The sequence below is a fragment of the Cupressus sempervirens genome, chromosome 6, assembly GCF_028749045.1.
Source record: "Cupressus sempervirens isolate cs-2001-9-10 chromosome 6, ASM2874904v1, whole genome shotgun sequence".
NCBI classification, from domain to species: domain Eukaryota; kingdom Viridiplantae; phylum Streptophyta; class Pinopsida; order Cupressales; family Cupressaceae; genus Cupressus; species Cupressus sempervirens.
In genome coordinates, this window is record NC_143123.1 from 459817047 (window position 1) to 459839255 (window position 22209).

The window sequence follows — 22209 nt, forward strand, 5'->3', positions numbered from 1 at the left end:
TGAACAAAGTTATCATCATTAATAATCTACATATTTAGATTTTCTACCTTAGGTTTCCATGCTTTCTTTCTTGTTGATGTCCTTGCTTTCTATGCATCTTGTTCAATAGGTTTGTCTTCACCATCATCCTTTGAACTTTTAGAATTGCTTATCTACATGGTCTTTCTCCTCTTTCCAGATCCATTAGCACTTTTCTTAACCCTCTTCTTCACTTGTGGTGTAGGTTCATGCTTAACCTTCACCAATCTACCGGATTTTCTTTATGTAGAAAGTGTTTCCACCCCTGGTTGTCTCCTTGTCTACTCATGACTATCTCTCACTCGTTGCACTTGCACAATCATTACATAAGGTGCAATAGGAGCTTGTGCAGAAGGTTGTGCCAAAGTATCTCCTTCTGAAGGTCTTGCCACAGTAATGGGAGTTGCTATCAATACTTCAGTTTGACCACTAGCCTTCATCTCCAACATGATTCCTTTAATCTAATTAAAATATTCCCTTGTCATGATAGATTCCTTGAGAATAGAATCTATCTCTTTTTCAACCTTTTTCTTTCTCTCTTTACTATATAGTAAAGACTGAACTATTCTTGATATCTCATCATAAGTTCCCCATTTGGAACAATCTGTTTCCTTCTCAGATTAAAGTATGATCTATGCATACCCTTCAATCAGCTCTGCTCTCATCTCATAACCCATAGGCTTTGTTACCACTTATATTTTTCCCACGCCTTAGCCATGGTTTAGTTTTGAGTCTTCTCTTAACTTTGAAGTTGAACTTGAAGTTTCAGTTTACTTCAACTTCAATTTGAAACCCGCATCACTCTTCCATGTGTCATAGCCCCTTCCATTCCTCGAGTCAATTGTAGTGAAGACAAAGTTGAAGTTGAAGCTCAATCAACCAAAACTTCAACTTCAGCTTCAATGTCAATTTTACATACTAACACTTGTTTTCATGTAGGTTTTCAATCTTCAAGCTAAAAGAAAGGTGGGTCCCAGTAAAAATATTTCCCAAGGCATGAAAGATTATACATAGAGGATATCAAGGCGGTACATGTTCAGATACGGCAAGAGTTGGAGAAAGGCTAAATTTGTTATTTCACGATGACACAGAATGTTAGTAAGCATGCAAATTTGATGGGCATTTAAAGAAAATCACTCATGTTGGTTTTTTCTAATGCATGTCACACGAATAAGTAATTATTGCATTAACTTGCCAAATATACCCTGTGATTTCCTTATAAATAACCCCTTAAATGCATTCATTTTTCCTTTTTCTTTTTTCAATCATTTTTCCATTTGCAAAGAAGTTCCAGCGTTGTTGGGTAGGGAGAATGAATTGCAAGCTGTAGCTTTGTCAAACTGTAAGTGTGTTGCTATAACCCTCTGCAATTTCATTTGTGTTTGCTTTGTTTTTGGATGATTCAGGGTGTATCTCTTAAGACCTGTCTTTCATAACAATCATGACATTATTTCGTCCTAAAATGCCCAAGTTTGAAAAGCCATTTTTGCTCAGTTCTTTGCCTAAAATTTGTGATATGTTTTTGGTAAATAATAATTTGTCTGATGTTATCGAGAGAACCAAAAATACCTAGTCAGGCCCTATTTATCAAAAGTTAGCTAATAGTGGGTCATTGGAAGCTACCACCTTTCTCATTGCAATCACATGCCCAGAACTTGTTATCGAATGTGCAAACCATTACGACCTTGTCACCAGGTGCATTAAGAAAGTTTCAGGGGAGGTAATAGTTAAAATCAATAGAACCAATATCTATTTAGTTTTTAGAATTCCCCACAAAGAGCCCTACAAGCCATGGATGTTCGAAGAAGTAGAGTGCCTGTATGCCGAAGGAAAAAGTAGCTATGATAGTAGGGTAGCTCAGTCCTAGCTCTTGAAACCTACAGAAGGGGGTTCTAGATTGCCTAAGCCTTTAACTATTAAGCATTTTATAAAGGAGATTATAGACATTGTTCTTCTATTGAATATAATTAAGGGGAAGGAACATGCTTTTCATTGGGAATCTTGGATGTACTTTTTTATATAGAATATTGTTGAAGGAAGTAAGTTCGTTGACTAGTCCAACCTGATTGCTAAGAATTTGCATAAAAGTTTAATAGCTGTCAATAACTTTGGTCCATTTTTCTTATCTTCCTATCTAATTTATATCCTAGTAGCTTCTAAGGAATGGGAGAACATCCCACACACACCTTGGGTCAATGAAATGCCCATTTACCAGTATTACAGTGATCTTTAGGAGACTGCTTTATGTAAAGAGTTTAGAAAAGTAAATGATGTCTTTCTAGGAAGGCTGGTCTTTGAACTGTAAGGTCATGAGAATGATAGTGTTTTTGAAGAAGCCATGCAAGTTGTGAAAATCTATGGCTGAATTTATATTCAATTTCCCAAATTCACATATATCAAGATAGGTGGCTTTTCTGGTGCGCCATTGAAATTACCTCATTACTGTTTAGACTCTATGGTTTTATTTGAAGTATTCAGGCAATTTGTCTTTGTAGTAGAGTCTTTTCAAGTTTCAAAGAAGTCTTCTTCAATATTTTTCCCTACTAAAATTGGACATTATAGATGCCCCAGTCTAAAGGAAGCTATGTTAGCAAAGGAATCATTGGCTCATTTGTGCCTTAAACCCTTCTCTTCCTGGGAAGATTTTGATTATACAAGTTTTGTCAAAAATAATGTTAAGAATGTAGTGTGCCTTGTTCACACCCCGCAATTAGAAGATTATTGGGTGAATTGACTTAATGAATTTGAAGTCAGAAGGAGACTATGGTCATGCCTAACTATTAAACAAATCATTATGTTTAACATGGAACTAGATACATGTGGGCTAAAAGAGGAGGATTCTGAAGAGGTGCTTGACCCATTTTACATTGATCAGATTGAGTGCATGCGAATTCCCAAAATTGAATTGGGAAGAAGGGAAGAAGATGATGTTTGCTCCCATACTAAAGATGTGCTAGCTAGAACTATGAAATGGATAAAATCAAAAATTATTGCCACTCCTAATCTTTTTGGGAAGTTTTCTAAAAGAAAAGGTAAAAAGACTCCAAAAAAGAAAAAAGAGATCACTAATCAAGATATTCATGATCCTATTGCTGGTCCAATTGAAGTTGAAGTTGAAGTAGTTCCAAAGCCACTTCAACTTCAAGTTCAAGAGGATACTCCAAAGACAAAGAGGGTGACTCGTTCAAGCACAAGGAAGGTGTCAACCATCAAGATCAGGAGTACCATAACAATTGATCTCAAGGTTGCAGAAGAAACAACTATGGTAGATAGTGTACTAGAACCTCAGAGCTTGCTAGTAAATACTGAGGGCCAAGATAGTAGTCTTGCCTTAGCCAAATTCTCCCCTGCTACAAATAAGGACCAGGTCATGCCTAAATGGTTAGAGGCTTTAGTGGAAAAGAAGAGGAGCATGGTTCCTCTATCCATGTCGATCGATGATTTAGTCAATAAGTTCTTGGGAAAGACACCTAAAGTAAAGAAGGTGAGGACTAAAGCAGGGATTAATTTTGATAAGAATTGTAGGTGTTGGTCTGTAGAGATAGCTACACCACTAGAAGGAAGCTCGCATGAGTCCATGACACCTCAAGACTACCAGATAACAAAAGTTGATTTAGGAAAAGGGAACCGTGAGGTCAATATGGAATTCTTCAAAACTTCCAATAAAAAGATTACACATAGAGTATGGAAAGATGGATAGGACAAACAAGAAATGAAGGAAAACATCAAGAACATGGTGCAGTATATTAATGCTATCCTTCATCTTGAAGCAAAGCCGATAAGCAAGATGTCAGCAATCGTCGATGTGTCTTCTACAACTAACCAAAAATCACTAGAGAACCTGCACAAATGTAAAGCCATGGTGAAAACAACAAGAGAATGGGTTCCTAGATGACACCATAAAACACATAGGTCACCTGGATAAAGCTTTGAAGGAAATATCAACCATTACTAAAAAGGTGGAAATAAGCAATGAAGGCTATGAGAAGGAGAGAAATAACTGGGAAAAGGTAGTAATGTGGCTAGAAGACGTCCAAGAATTTGGATTGCAAAAATTCCACACTGAATGTCCTATGGCAAGCTTAGATGAGAAGGCCCTGTATGTGATCAAAGATTGTACTGAATGGAGAAATGAAGCATTGATACAGGGTGTGACTGAGATCAAGGAAAAGTTGCAAGAACTTAAGATCATGCATTAGATAATTCAAAATGACCTTATGTGGTTTGTCAAGTAGTTCACAGGTAAGGAAGATGACTCCGTTGCCCAATCTGAAGAGGTAATCAAGGAGGTTCAAAGAAAGTTCCAAGAACTATAGGACAAGAAGGCACATCCTAAGCAAGATTTTTCTAATGTAGCGCATGCTAAAGCCATGTTAATCATTAATCTAAAGCACTTAGAAATGCATGAAGAAAAGGTAGCTGAACTGAAGAAATAAAAGGAAATCTAGAAACAATGGTTTACCTATATTGGTCTACCACATTAGTCCATCGTTTCAGCCTTGTTGATTGCCTATGAAATGTGGAAAGCAGCAAAGAGCATGGCCAGTGGCGATGGTGCTACTTGATGGGAAAGAGAAGTTGCACTTAGTCACTTAGTTGTTCTTTCTTTTGTCATTTTGCTTTTCTTGCATTTCTGTTAATAGTTATGTTAACTCAGAGACTATTTACTCTTGGTGGGGTAATTTTGGTAGTTGTCCAGGCCCATGCCTATAAATATGTAATAACTAGTATGGTATAGGGGTTAGAAATTCTTCAGTAGATCAATAGACAAAACTATTTTTGTTTGTGGTTTAATTCCAAGTTTAGAAGTAGCATTTTAGAACTCTACAAATATGAAGAAGACTTTGTAGTTTGATTTTGGTTAATGGCTTTGTAAGTAGAAACTATTATCTACCTATTTAAATCAAAATTTTTGAAGATCCTATTTATGAAAAAGCTCTTAGTTGTGTTTGTTACTGATTTTGAGACTGTCAATTAAGAACTTGGGATGCTGTGAGAAGTTAACTTTATTAAATTTTCCTACACGATTGTTTAAGTTTTAGTTATATGGATAATCTTGATAATTAAAATTGAGTGGTTCTTTAGTATAAAAGTTTGTTTTTTATTGATGAGATAGAATAAGTTGATTCAATACTTTCAGTGGATTGTATTCTGAAAAGGCCTTTCTGTTGAGCTTTTAGATCAAAAATTCTTTATCTGCAATAAAGGTAGCTGTGCTTGTTGCTATTGAATAAACATTAAGCAAAGAATTCCTTAGCCCTATGTAGGAATTCATTTTTTGGTATACACTTTTTCTCTATTTTGCATGTGAGCCCATATGAGAAATTTTTTTTACTAATAGGCTCAATGAATTTCACTCAGAAAATGATGCTTCCACGCATGTATTGTGAGTCTTGACCATGAAACATAAATCATCCTTATATTTCTCCACCATAGAAGGAGGTATCCTATACCTCCGTTTCATCTCATATTGAAAACTCTTTATCATTCTATCTATGTTATTATCTCTAACATTTTTAGGCCTTGATCTATAACATTGAGTCATTAACTTCATTGTGCACTCACTTCTATCCCAATTGATTAATCTTGGAAACTTCTTTGTAACATAGAAGAATAGGCGAGTCAATAGGGACTCAAATCTAAATATTGCACTCTTCATTCTCTTGATCTTTGTAATGTTGTCCAATAATTGCTATATGATAATGTCACATAAATTCACTTTCCTTCCTTTAGCAACCATCACATATGCCACATGAAAAAATCTAGTTGGTACAGAGTTAACCCTTAATCCATGGTTCAACTTGTACCCTAATATTTTAGTTAACAACTTAACTCTTTTTTTCTATATTGGTTCAACCTTCATATTCCTTTTGTCAAACTTTGTTTTTAGGTTTGTTTCAACCATTTTTCTGACATACTTTGCATTAACATGATTACAACCTTCGTTGCTTAATCCTGTGACCTTTTGAATTAATTCATTGTCAATGACAATCAACACATCACCTAACCAAAATATGTCATCATGTACTCTACTTAATATGATTTGGGTCCATTCATGATTGTCAAATTCTATATAGAACATATACTTCACTAAATTTAACTCCTCTAGGTACGCATACTCATATTTTAGGGATAAATCATTGTTACACATATCACCTAAATCTCTTTGAATCTCATCATCACCAATGCTCTCAATCTTGCAGTGTATATAACTTCTGATATCCTCTACGTGCAACACATTTTCCAAAACTTACAAAAATATTTTTAACGGATCATCCAATAAAGAAACAAATGGGTATTTCTTAAATTCATACGTTGATCTATCACTAACATCATAAATTCTTTAACTAGCCATAGCTTTGTAATATGTAAATACTAGAGTAAACTAAATTCAATATTCCTTAAAATACCTCAAATTTATGATTTAGGGCTTCTACAACTTTCAGCTTCTCAAACTTTACTTCACACTTCAATTTATTGTCAAATTACTCTTCAATTCTTCAAGACACTTCGCATGAATAAATGGTACACTCAATCTATCTTATGATCCTTAAATCATTTCAAATCATAATGCACATTAAATGTGCATCTACCACAAATTCAAACTACAGCTCTTTCTACCAATAACCTTGTTTTCATAATTTTTACTTACTGTGATCATATCAAGACTTGCACACTCAACCATAGATTCCTCTCTATGTCTTATACCTTCTATTAATTGCACAACCTCTAACTTACTCTCTAACATTAGTTCTGACCAACTGATGTTTTGTCTCTACTAGAACTTCTCAATTCAAGTAAGATGAGCCATAAACAATCTGTGACTTAAACTTTCCATCATATGCATCAAAGTACTATTCTTCCAATACTGTATGTGAACTCTCTGGATTACAAGCTTTCACAAATGCTTCCTTGAACTCATCAACATGATCCTTAACTACTTGGTTGTAACTATTATTACTTCCAATCTCATTCCTTTTCTTAAATCTTTGTTGTTGTTCCTTCTGCGATTAGGATTCATGTTAAGGTTCCTTTTATCCATTCTAAAAATTTTTATTGCATGTCCAAAGTTATTGCATAATTGACATACATGTGTATTCCTCCTTTGATTGGTTCTATTCTAATTCTCAAGTGCTCTGAAATTCCTTGCAATGTGTCTAGGGTAGTTACACTTGTAACACACAAACTGGTTCTTTTCTCCATTAGATGTCTCTCCATTATTGGATCTATCTTATGATCTTTCTCTTTCATTACCTACAGAGTTAGTATTCCTAGACATTCTACTATTTGCATTATTACCATCAAAATTAGGTTTCTTACATTCTACTGCCTTATGTCCATAGCCATGAAAATTATAACAATATAAATTAGTAATGGGTTTAAAAGACTTACCTATGCAATCTCCCTATATGTCCAACTTCATTAAAAATGAATCATCTACCTCTGAATTCATGTCTTACTTCCTTGGGTGGTTCATCCTTCTTAGGTTTATCAACTTGCTTTATTTTCTTCAGTTCATCAAGTTTAACTACCAAATCAATCAACTCAACTTCCTTTGATACTTTAGTAGATGTGCTTGATTCTACCTTACTTAGATAAGATTCCTTAGGGGATTCAACAACTAGACCTGGTTCTCTTCTGATTTTAACTTTCTTGGCTGATTTCTCTCCAATCAGATATCCAAGTCTTGTCTTGTGATAAGAAGGTGTATGATGAAATATCTATTGATCTATCTTCTCACTACTTGAATAAAGCTTCTCTAACTATTGTTTACCTTGTGGCAATTCTCCTTTCAAAATAATGTTGTATTTCTCTAACTCATCATGTTTAATATTGATAGTATCTAATTTAAGATATAACTTGACTTAACTGGGATATAAGATCTACATTTTCAATTTTCAATCCTGGTTCACTAATGCCACCATTTTTCTTAAGACATAACTTAAGCTCTACTATTTTGAGATCATGTTTCAAGATTTCATTTTCCTTCTAAACATCTACTACTTTATCATTGTCACTAGTTTGTGCAATTGATTCCTTGCTAGATTTAAGATCATCAATCTTATCTTTTAGTTTGCTAATGTACACTTTTTCATCTTTGTGTCTATCTTTCAAGGTGACTTTTTCTTTTGTAAGAAGGTCATTATGCTCAAGAGCTTCTTGAAGATTCTTCTTCAACTATTCCATATTTACTGGGATCTTACTTAAGTTGTTAAGCCTCTTCAAAGTAACTATGCTCTAATACCAATTGTTAGAAATAGATAATACTGAGAGGGGTTGTGGGGGTGGGGGGGGGGAGGGTGAATTAGTATTCTACAAACCCTTGCCCATAACTGTATATTGTTAATTACTTTATAACTCACATATGAAAGTAAACCAACAATGTTCAATAGTAAATACAACCATGCACATAGATAATTCATGACACCATTATTTGTTAACTAGGGAAACCTTGGAAAAGGGAAAATCCCAATGGGGATGATACCCACTAGATGACTCACTAAACAATATGATCCTATTAAGGATATTGACCATATTAGGAGTCTATGAAATACATGATATAGTGTCTCAAGTCCTTGTTAGGAGACTAGGCCTTGTTAAAAGCCTCAACCTTTTCAGAAGTTGGTATAACAAATACAATGTATGCAAAAAGAGCCCACTGCCCTAACATGCAATAATACAATTGAATTTTTCACGAGATAGGTATACATACAATACTTGCTTTCCTAATGTAACTCACACTTTCTCTAATAAAACATCAGATCTCACATTACATAAGGCTTGCATCATAATTTGCATCACAATTACAACATCTCATGACTTCACATTATTTGCGCATCCATCTCACTAACTATGCAATATAAGATCTTTACTTATAACTTGCACATTCACAAAACTCTACGTAGTCAGACTTCATGTTCACACACTTGAAAAAATATAAAATAACTTATGGATTAATATCCACATAGTTGGCTCATCATAACTTAGTAATTATTTTGTAACCAAAATAATTCCTCAAGTTGTACAACTCTGTTTACTGATATGCTCTGTTCTGCTCTATCAAATACACACACTAGTATTTTAATCATATCTTGCACCATTCTTCCCATACACATATGTGTACTTAACCACATCATCATGATAGTGTCATGAATTTTTCCTTAATTTTAGATAAGCTAACTCTCAACAAGTCATTTGTACTCATAAGATATGTTCTTTGTACTGTTGCTATCATGCCGAAAATATAGGGCAAAAACACAGTGACAATTTTTAAAAAAAAGTGATAATAGGATTAATTGTAATACATAAGTATTCAAATAGAATTACTTAACTTCCTCATACTCAGGTATAATTATGAAATTTAAGTACCAATCAAATGCTAATTTTTTAAACATATTTTAAACTTAAACTGCATAACTTAATATATATAAATCACCGTGTTATCTAATTAACCTCAATCAAATGAATATGATTTCAAAACATAAGAATGTCGTAGTAAGGTGAAACATCATCACATCTAATTTCAAGTAAATATATGCAAAATTGAAATATGAGAATCTCATAAGCAAGAATACTACTCAATTTTATTTTTTTCCTATTGAACCACCCGATTCAAAGGCTCCACTAGGAAAGAACTAGGAAGAAAACTCAACATTGTAGCCATTTCCACAATAAGTTAAAAATAACATTTTTACACAGGATTACTATTCCAAGATGAAATCTCCCAACATAACTTGAATTACAATAACATTTCTAAATTTTCTCCTTAGGTTCCTCAAAAGGAAAACCATTATGAAGTTTGCAACATATCAAGGTGACCATGGAGAGAATGAAAACTGATCGGGAGACAACCAAACATAACATGAAGACAAATTCAAACATTCACTCCCATCTAGGCTTGCACAATAGGTTCGACATTGAACTAGACTAGGGAGAAGGTGGATATTACCAATAGGAGATGTCGACCATAACACCAAAATAGGTGCCCTTTCGGGGCTATAAACTAAAAAACTTCCATTCTTCCATTCTTACATTCCAAAACTCAAAACATGGTTTGTGCTGATGAGTAGAGGCCCATAACACCCTACTCTCTCTCCCTCTCCTCGTCCTAAGAAGAGACTTTGCACTATTGGAGTCCAACTAAAGACCTCCTCTCATACATGGCCACTTCTGCCCTATCCAAGGGTAACTAATGCCAATACAACCCATACATTCCCTTCAAAAATCAAAGCAAAGTACAAAAGGAAAACATTTAAGAAAAACCCATTTCAATCCCTCACAAACATATTCAACATACACACAAACATACATATGCAAATAAAATGACTTAAGCATGAAACACAACATGAACCAAAAGTGCTGAAGGAAACCTACCTTCACAATAAGATTATGAAAATTGAACAAATTTGAGATGAGCTTTTCCTTCCTTCTCCTTCTTCTTCAATCTTGAATTGCTCTCTAAAACTAGAGGTTGGGTGAACACTCAAACCCTATCAAATTTTCCTCTAAATAAGATCCTAAACTCAACCACCTTCAAAAGGTAATAACTCTCCCACTTGCCTAAAAGTTCTAGAGTCTTCTAACTCAACTAGACATAAGGCTAACCTCAAGGTGGAGTTAAAGTTATCCAACTCATGATGAAAACATTCAATTTTTGCAATAAAGCAAAAATGGAGTTTTTGGGTGACCGTAAATGTCAACAAAAGGGGCTAGGGGGTGGAAAATACCCCCAACCCATACCCATACCCCTTAGGTACTTAGATTTCATAATTTTTGGCCTTAATGACTAATTAGGGACCTATCAAAAGCTTGGAAAATTTTAGGACTTTCTAACACCATTCAAAAATGCAGAGTACTAACTAATCCTAATTAGAGTAATTAATCTCAATTACTAACTGATTAGCAAAAAGGTCACTAACCTAGTCCAACTTAGATCTTTGGGTTACTCGATTAACCCTAACTATCATGCTAGAATGCATATACAATTCACGAGTGTCAAGCAACACTATAAAATCATTATTACGAAACATTAACATTTAAAGACTAGAGAATGATACATTCATTGAACTCATGATACAAATAAAATATGAACAACGGGGTTTGCATCTTTTGTTAGACTCAACCCTAGTTTCCATAAATGGTACATAGGGTTCAGTTTTGTTTCTCCATCAAATTTCTCGGCTAAAATATCCTGCACACTCATTTCACACATCAATAGCTCGAGAAAATCACATGCATATATTTAAACCTTATTTGCATAGTTACATAAATCAAAACATTAATCTTTCATATAATTAACTATTTAATTCATTTCTACTTACATTTAATCATAAGAAATCACATAATCAATATAACATAACTTATTCATTAATTCAGATTAAAATACTAGAATAATCATCGTTAGGCATGTATATACCTAACATCATAAACATCTCCAATTAAGTAATATTGAACTATCTCATCGAGGTACCAAAATCAACACCCTTATCATCAGGTAAAAATGCCTCATATCATCATTAGTGAAATTTTAATGTTTAAACAATCAAGATAATGTAGTAGTTCTTGAATCACTGAGTATTTAAAACTTGGATGTATCAACTACCTCAATTTCATTAGGACATTCACAACATATACATTACTTCATATCTATTCTAATCTCCTACAACAGATTTAACAAAGAAATTCATATTTAATAAGTACATGCAAAGAGGGACCTTACATCCTCCCCCACTACCTCTTGACTTCCTCCTAGAAGTCGCACAAGTAAAATGTTCGTCTTATGCTAGACATTGTCTAGACTTATACCAAAATTTACTCTTGTAAAAATAATGATCAATAATTCATATATATACTCAGGGGTGATAACATATTTACCTAATTATTCTTACTAAAAGTGAAGTTCAATCCATAGCTCTGACATGGTTACATTTTCTAGGGTCAAATACTCCTTAAAACATATTGGTAACATATGAACAACATTCAAATCTAGTATAACATACTTATAAAGTCTCTAATAATAATAATATCATGGATATTTCATATTCCACACACCCACTCATCGGGGTAACATTTGTACGAGACTCCCTCAAACGAGGTTTTCATATTAAGCAACTTGACTCTTTATTAAGGTTAAACACTTTTACTTTAGAGTTTCCAAGACGTACTGATTCTTTAATATTCCACAAAACAAGTCCTCACTACACATGCACCTTTTGCATCAAAAAATTCATTAGTTTAACTAGTAACCTTAATGAGTTATATGCTTGGGTGAAATTTCATTACTCATAATAGTCAACAAATATTTACTGGTTGTATTCTTGAAGTCTTGGGAAAGGGTGGGGCATGAATACTCTCACTAATAACCCCATACCCTAAAGTTATACATCCACTTAATTTTCATGAATCCCTTTTTGGTAGGCCCATCATATGTTGCTTTGCCAACAAAATTCACAAGAAAATGCCTCAAATTTAAATTCAACATCAAGGATGAAACTTCCAATGCAAAAGTCTGAAACAAAAGAAATAAAGAGTGGCCATAATAGAAAAATTTTAATCAAGAAATAAAGACATGACCTAGAGGTGAAATAACATCATTAATAATACAGTTGGTTTAACAAACCCACATCATGTTGCTGGAAAAAAGAAAAGAACATTAAATATCAAAATCTAAAATTAGAAAAATAAGGAAATACATCCAATTACTTACAAAATTTACATTACTGACATAATGCTATTGTACCAAGGTCTCTAAGGAAAATGAGGAATCTTAAGTCTTCCAAATACATTGCAAGGATCTTGAATTAAAATTGGATGGTGGTCTAAAGACCATGTCACTCAAACTCTAATTGATCCCAGGTACTAACTACATAGCTCACTTTATCGACATCACCCTACGATTAGGGTTTACTGTACGAAGGGGTTTGTCCTGATCCAAACTCACTCCAAAGTGCAAATGCGAGAATACTAAAATGAGTCCCCCCTTTCATCCTCTTTTTGTTACATTGGTTTCCTTTCAAAGAATCTAAACATGTGGGGAGATTAGTATCAGTAGAGTTGTATTCTGAGTTGTAGTTACAATATCAAATCTCTTATCGTTAATTCACTATAATTACATATTAGGGCTTCTACCCATAATATTTCTTAGGTTAAATTCACCACATTATACTGAGTGAAGTTATGTTATCATTCACACCAAATTTGGTATGATCTACCTGTGTTATCCATCATTTACACAAGTTCTAATTATCATCTGAGAATGTACTAAATGCTATTGTTCTTATCTAATTCCATATTCCATGTCTCCTAGGCATAATAACTTATAAATTCATCCTTAGGTTGTAATTTTGCAACTATTTAGTATACAACTAGTATTAGGATGTTGTCAATGTTTACTTATCCAATGTTAAAGTTCACTTATTCACTCTTACAACTATCTCCTTGCTATCAATATAGGCATCATTATTGGTCTTATCATGCCTGATGGTTTATAATCCTCTTATTACTTAACTCTAATACCTGAACCTTTAGTTCGTATTAGGTTGGTGACCTCATCCCAACTTTACTTTCTCTAATTTGTAGGGTTATAATTGATCCAATAATTTCAATCCAGAGTTTATGAGCATTTTCTTGATAGTTAAAATTTGGTATTACTTGTGCTTATACAATAAGCCTGCAAGCATTAATAGACTCGCATAACCCTAACTCAGTAGTTTCCAATAAGACTTCCACCATTTAAATTAGATAGATTCATTCCCCAATTAGGGTTGTATTCCTTATAGTAGGTTAAGATATTCTCTTTCTTTGTACATTCCTCACTAACTTTCTCTTGTTGAATAGCTTCTCACATTAGTAATCCTATGATTCGAGATTCCCAAATGTTATTTGCACATTCAAAATTAGCTCTTGTTTGCTTTTCAAGGATTACTTGGAACAATATATTTTAAACTCTTAATAGGTTAGAGGTATCCCAATAACTTGGTAATGTGATATGCTCTTCAAGTGTTACCCTCCTATTTACTCACCATTCATTTTATCTATTCAATATTTTAATCTGAAGGTACAAAATTAGATTATGAAGATCATAGGTGTCTTTTACTCATGTTTGAAATGTCTAAAAAAATACTAGTTTACTTGATCACTTGTATATTTGATATGAGCTACAATGCTTCCACGAGTGATTGGGTCAGACAAAATCTACCTTCTACTAAAGATGTTGTCAAACACTATTTCTCTAATCACTAGGTTATTTACTTGTTTCCACTCACATGATTGGAAAATGTTTTAGGGTTCTTTATTTAGTTTTTCCTCAAGGTGATCGTGTTCAATATAATTTTTGAATTCTTTATGAGATCATAATATAATTTAATATAAATATAATATTCTTGCATCAAATACGTTGTTTTCAGTCATTAAGATGAGGTCATTTATTTATGGTTGACCATTTACAATTGTTAATACTAACTCCAAGTTTAATCTACTAAGTTAAAACATGCTACACTGATCAGGTTAAAGAAAGATGATATATGGTTAAAGTGAGTTTCAAAAACATATAATTAAGATGCCGAGTTGACATCTTCCACATGATGTATAGGTTTGAACCCTTGAAGTCCTAATGATACAAGGACACTAAATTTTGGTTGAATGAGTCGATCGATTAAACATTAGGTTTGACCTGTTTTCCTTATACTTTTCCATTCCCCTAGTTCAATCTCCTAGGTACTAAATCTATACTTAACAGGTTACTATATACATAATATAAGTTAATTTCCAATATTTATAAAAACCTATGAGAACTTAACCAGACTCTAATCTCTTTCTATTTAATTTATCCTAACATTTAAAACAAATTTTAATATGAAACCAAAGGTAATCTATAGGCCACAAATACATGCCTTATCTTATAAAGCATACTAGCATGAGACATTACCATATACTAATCCCTCTCTGAAATTTAGCTTTTATTATCTTAATACCATGGTCAAAGATTACTACCACAAAATAGTACATGATTCAATAGTTATCCAATTATTAACCAAATTTAAATCATCGGTTGTCTTCATGACTCTTCAGTATGAATGACTTATGAACTAATACATAACCACCTATTAATACTTATATAGGGAGATAATTCTAAATTGAAATCATAATCTAAACACATAGTAATGAACACTAAAATACGAAACAAAACTTTATATAGCACTAACATTTATCAATAATGACCTTAACTCAATTCTAACATCTAACATTAGAAATTAATAACTAATTTTCACTTACTAATTGAAACTAATTATAATTTAACACTAACTACTAACATCGAGTCTTAAGTACATATTCTAATATTTAACCAATTTGAATCTTAATTTAACATGTTAATAATGTAAAACTTTACTACAATCCTAATAGAATAAATACCAACTAACATTTAACATTTTTTAATTTAAAAAAAATACTAAAATTAAATTTAACAATACTAACTACATTCAATTAAAACTGAAATAAATTCCAATATTAAAATATACTAATATTAAAAAAATATTAATTACTAATATTTAAAACATTTAAATTAAATTACATAAACATAAAACTAACTAAATTTTAAACACACTAATTAAAAACACACTTAAAACTAAAACTAATTCATACTAAACAACTTTTACTAACACTATTTAATAATTAAAAACAACTCTAAAAAAACAAACTAATAACTAGCTACACTAACCTAACCCATCCCCATCTACCCATACCCACCCACATCGCACCCCCCCCCTCTTTCCTACATGGTGTACTATCCCACAGAGGCCTACACCAAACTAGGAAGGTGTGAGTGGTGCCCATGGCTATACAGACACGAAAATGCACTTCCTTTACATTGCTTTTTCTAACTTTTTAAAAAATTAACTAAGTCCTCTCCTTCATATGGAAGTGCATTTTTGTGGCTGTATAGATGTTGCTATGAGTGGTGGGTGGCCCATGGTCCACAACCCCTACCCGTATGCCTGTGTGCTTTAAAAGTGCCTACACTAGCTTTAAATAGCCAACTGCCCCATGTTTGGTCTATGTGCCAAATTAAAACCCAAGCTTATTTATAACGCCGCCCTCCCCCATCGACCAAACTCCCTCCACGTGTCGCCAACAGGTTGCTTGGTGGGTTTCATGTAGACCCAGGCCTGCACTAGCAACAAAATGTCAGAGGTAAATGTGTAAGGAAGGTTAGATTGTTGAGGGAAAACCTTCCCTATGTTTATAGCTTGTGGTGGCTAGAGGACAGTTGTTATATGATATTTAATTTTACATATAAATTAAAAAAAGTGCAATCAAGTTGCTACGTAGCCATTTCCTTTCCTAAACATGGCACCCACTTCCTTGGCACATGTTTCCAAGCTAAGCACTGCCCAAGGTTTCCTTTTTCTGACTTCACATGCAAAGTATGTAGGGACTTGAGGAGACCTCACATTAAGTGCAAGGTGGCCCTTACTTCAAACAAGATGCTGCCCCCTCCTTAGTCAAGCATCTACTAACCAATGGGGCACTTAGCCAAGCTACCATGGGGTACATATAGACTTGTACCAATAGGATAATGGGTAAAGTCAAAACATTAAATGTGTTTTCCATGGTCCCAAAAGCCTATGCCTAGGGTGGTGAGGTGGAGAGATGGAGTTAATATAAAGTTTAGTAGTTGGATTCTTAGGATAGGGTATAGTAGATATTATGTTCATTTTTTCTTTTAATTTTTATTTCAATTTTATTTCAATTTATAATTTTATAACCAAGATTAAAAAGGGTACTAAGAGATGTGAAAGGAATATTTTTAGAATATGCTCTGTTGTAATGGAGATTCTTTTTTTTTTGAAATTTTTCTCATCTAAAATCCAGAGAGCTTTTTGCTCTTGGGAGGTTGAATTTTTTTTCAAGAACATCTTTTTGTCTAAGTATAGATTTTCAAAATTATTAAATTTACATGGTAAGGGGAGATTTTTTTCTCTCTCTAAGTTGATTATAACATAGGGGTTGAATGTCTTGTTAATACAATAAGATAGGATTATTTTCCCTTCTAATCAAATATGAAAATGCAAGAGGAGGTTTATTTGATGTAGTTTTAAATGTCCACACATTACATGGACCCATTGTTGCCCAAGTGTTACGAAACCGGTCTCTGATACCAAAATGTCATGCCCAAAATACAGGGCAAAAACACACAAACAATTTTTTTTTAAAAAGTGATAATAGGATTAAATGTAAAACATAAGTATTCAAATAGAATTACTTAACTTCTTCATACTTAGGTATAATTACGAAATTTAAGTACCAATCAAAATGCAAACTTTCTTAACATATTTTAAACTTAAATTGCATAACTTAATATATATAAGTCACCATGTTATCTAATTAACCTCAATCAAATGAATAGGATTTCAAAACATAAGAATGCCGCAGGAAGGTGAAACATCATAGCATCTAATTTCAAGTAAACATATGAAAAACTAAAATATGAGAATCTCATAAGCAAGAATACTACTCAATTTTTTTTCCTATTGAACTACTTGATTCAAAGGCTCCACCAACAAAGAACCAAGAAGAAAACCTGACATTGTAGCCATTTCCACAATAAGTTAAAAATAAATTTTTTACATAGGATTACTATCCTGAGATGAAATCTCCCAACATAATTTAAATTACAATAACATTTCTAAATTTCCTCCTTGGTTTCTCAATAAGGAAACCATTATGAAGTCTGTAACATATCAAGGTGATCATGGAGAGAATGAAAAATGACTGGGAGACAACCAAACATAACATGAAGACAAATTCAAACATTCACTTCCATCTAGGCTTGCACAATAGGTTTGACATTGAACCATACTAGGGAGAAGGTGGATTTTTCCAACAAGAGATGTCGGCCACAACAAAAAAACAGGTGCCCTTTCGGGGCTATAAACTCAAGAACTTCCATTCTTCCATTCTTACATTCCAAAACTCAAAAAATGGTTTGTGCTAACAAGTAGGGGCCCATAACACCCTTCTCTCTTTCCCTCTCCTTGTCTTGAGAAGAGACTCTGCATTTTTGGAGTCCAACTAAATACCTCCTCCCATACATGGCCTTCTACCCTATCCGAGGGTGAGTAATGCCAATACAACCCATACAATCCCTTCAAAAATCAAAGAAAAATACAAAGGGAAAATATTTAAGAAAAAACCCATTTCAATCCCTCCCAAACATATTCAACACACACACAAGCATACATATGCAAACAAAATGACTTAAGCATGAAACACAACATGAACCAAAAAGGTTGAAGGATTCCTACTTTCACAATAAGGTTATGGAAATTGAACAAATTTGAGATGAGCTTTTCCTTCCTTTTCCTTCTCCTTCAATCCTGAATTGCTCTCTAAAACTAGAGGTTGGGTGAACACTCAAACCCTCTCAAATTTGCCTCTAAATAATATCCTAAACTCAACCACCTTCAAAAGGTAATAACTCCCCCACTTGCCTAAAATACCTAGATTCTTCTAACTCAACTAGACATAAGGCTAACCTCAAGGTGGAGTTAAAGTTATCCAACTCATGATGAAAACATTCAATTTTCGCAATAAAGCAAAAATGGGTTTTTTGGGTGACTATTAAAGTCAACAAAAGGGGCTAGGGGGGTGGAAAATGCCCCAACCCATACCCATACCCCTTAGGTACTTAGATTTCAAGACTTTTGGGCTTAAGGACTAATTAGAGACCTATCAAAAGCTTGGAAAATTTTAGGACTTTCTACCAACCTTCAAAAATGCAGATTACTCACTAATCCTAATTAGGGTAATTATTCTCAATTACTAAATGATTAGCAAAAAGGTCACTAACCTAGTCCAACTTAGGTATTTAGGGAACTTGGTTAACCCTAACTATCATGCTGGAATGCATATACGATTCACGAGTGTCAAGTGACACTATAAAATCATTGTTACGAAACATTAATATTTAAAGACTATAGAATGATACATTCATTAAACTCATGATACAAATAAAATATGAACAACGGGGTTTGCATTTTCGTTAGACTTAACCCTAGTTTCCATAAATGGTGCATAGGGTTCAGTTTCATTTCTCTGTCAGATTTCTTGACTAAAATATCTTGCACAGTCATTTCACACATCAGTAGCTCGAGAAAATAACATGCATATATTTAAACCTTATTTGGATAGTTACATAAATCAAAACATAAATCTTTCATATAATTAATTATTTAATTCATTTCTACTTACATTTAATCATAAGAAATCACATAATCAATATAACATAACTTATTCATTAATTCAGATTAAAATACTAGAATAATCATTGTTAAGCATGCATATACCTAACATCATAAACATTACCAATTAAGTAATACTAAACTATCTGAAAGCATAAAACCTAATCATCAAGGTGCCAAAATCAACACCCTTATCATCAGGTGAAAATGCCTCGTATCATCATTAGTGAAATTTGAATGTTTAAACAGTCGAGATAATTTAGTAGTTCTCTAATCACTGAGTATTTAAAACTTGGATGTATCAACTACCCTCAAATTCATTAGGACGTTCACAACATAAAAATTACTTCATATCCATTTTAAAATCCTACAATAGATTTAACAAATAAATTCATATTGAATAAGTACGTGCGAGGAGGGACCTTACATCTGCAAACTATCTAACACTTAGACCATTTTCTAACTCTAATGCATAAATTGAATACTGAATAAATGATACCATAAATGACAACCTTTAGGATATCTATCTAACCACATTTCCAACAAGGTTGAGGTGGTATGTTTGGTTTGAATTGAAGGTTGAAGGCACACCTTCTTGGGTGCCTGATTGGTGGCTTTAATTTTGAATGTTAAAATGTGGGACATATTGTCACTATTAAAATAACACATGTGACTTTAGTTTTGGTAGGTTAGTGGTGTCATGTTGGCACTTCATTGGAAGCCCTTTTTTTTGTCTTGGGTATTTGTGAGAGGTGATTTTTTCCTCTAATTGTTCACTAAGATGCATCACTCATCCTCAGGTTGAGTGCCTTGTGTTATTTACAAGAAGTTGGTTGGTATTTTAAATTCAAATGGTTGTCACCTCCAAAATACATAAAATTTATTGGTCCTATGTATCACATGAGAAAATAATGAATATTAGTCTGATCAATAGCATAAAAAAGACTCAACATTGTAAGCCATGTTGCTAGTGTCATTATATAGACAACACAATTTGGGATTTTGACAATGAATGGGTAGTGGATATATTGCAAGTTTGAAACTATCTATTTTGTATTCACAAATTTAATGATGCAAGTTTCTAGGATTCATGGATTTTGTCTATAATGATTGATGAGAGGTAGTTTTCATGCTTCCAAGGTATGGCTTCTAGATACCATCTCTTGTCTTTTACCATAAATTACTTTATTCATTTTGACTTCTAGGTTTTTTTGTTCTGTCCTATATAGCATATCCATCTTCAAAAGAGATGGGAGGACATAAGGTCTCGGGAACCATAAATTTTAGGCCTCATTAAATTAATGTAATCAAGAGGATCATGAAATTAATGCATGCTCGGTCCTCATAGGTGCTAACGAACACTAGCTTTGAAGGATCAAAAAAATTGTTTGGGTATCAGGGTAGGACAAGAACCACTGTAAATTCTAGAAGATGGTTAGTACCTTGAAAAATAGGCATCTCTGAGAAAAGGAAGGAGGATGACTCCCCAAGGGTTCTAGGTTAGTGGGTCCTAAGATCTTAGTTAGGGAAGGACTAGTTGCCAACATAAGATGAGAGGCATCTAGGAAGTTCAAGTCTAGGAAGTGGTTAGTTAATGAATGGAATGAAGTTCACACATTCAAAACACCAGGAGATGGAGTTTGAAATATTTATCTTCCTAGGTTGATGATGCTTCCCCTTTTATGTCTAATGCACTTTGTATCATGAGATAGTATGATGCATGATAAGGACCCCACTACAAGAAATATTTTAAACATTGGGGGATCCTTTTGGTTTGGTTCATTACTTTCTCAGAATGAGAGTCACTTGATTTTAGAAACACCATAACTCTACGAGGTGATGTTCTAGGTCCAATTTCTTTAATTCTCATTACTTGATCAAGTGAGATTGCATTATGTGGTGGCCAAAATTTAGGGTTCTGAATACGGGAGTCTTGGAACTCAAGTCCTTCTACAATATAGTCAAATGTGTTAGGGTTCCTTTTGAAGCCATCCATTTACCATTATTGTTGGCTGGAAACTTATTAATGATGCAATGGGTAGTAAATGATGGAAGAGAAATCCTTTTTTTGCCTACACATTTCCTTGCATATCTGATTCATTCAAGATCATCAGAGAAGTAAAGTGCTCTTATCAATCAGTGGTGTATCAAGGAGATAAATGACAAAGATTTGATAGGAAAGGCATGCAAAGATAACTATTTAGATCATATTTTCCTTAGGACTTCCCCTCTCTCCCTTTCCCACTTCATTTTGCCCCTTTCATGGTTGTGATGTAAACTTATTTTGTTTCCTAGGTTTTCCTACAGTAGATAGTGTTAATTAAGGTGGTCGGTAAGTTAGTTACAGTTGGAAGATGTTTTCCAACCAAAAGTGCAAATGTTTGTCTATACATAAGAGAAAGACTAACTTTTTTAGGGTTGGTAAAGTTGATGATTTTATCATCCATACTACTGTAACATCTTACTTCATGAATGAAATAAATACCATAGTTTTTTGGAAGATATTTTTCTCACCCAATGCTTGCTAGTGTTTATAAGATGTGTTTTGAGTAAAGGGATCTTGGAGTACTTTCTATGGGATTAATTTCCCTTTGAAAATAATGAGATCTTTCTAATTGTTTCTATTATCTCCTTGGCTTGTATAAAAATAAATGACTTTTTAAAACTTTGGTACCAATTTCATTTGTAGCACTGATATGTGTTAGATTGATTGATTGAGCATATGATTAAGTAGTCCTACCATTCAAGCATGTATTGTTGACAATAATAGTGCAAAAGTAGACTATAGGTAGATTAAATTTCTAGCTTTATAAGCTCTTTAATTTCTTGTTAATTTATTTCCTTGCTTTCCCTGGTTCTATCCTGAGATATTTTCCCCTCTCTATTCTATAATCCATTACCAAAACCAAACACAAAGGGAAATGATGAAGCCTTAGCTCGTCTTATTATA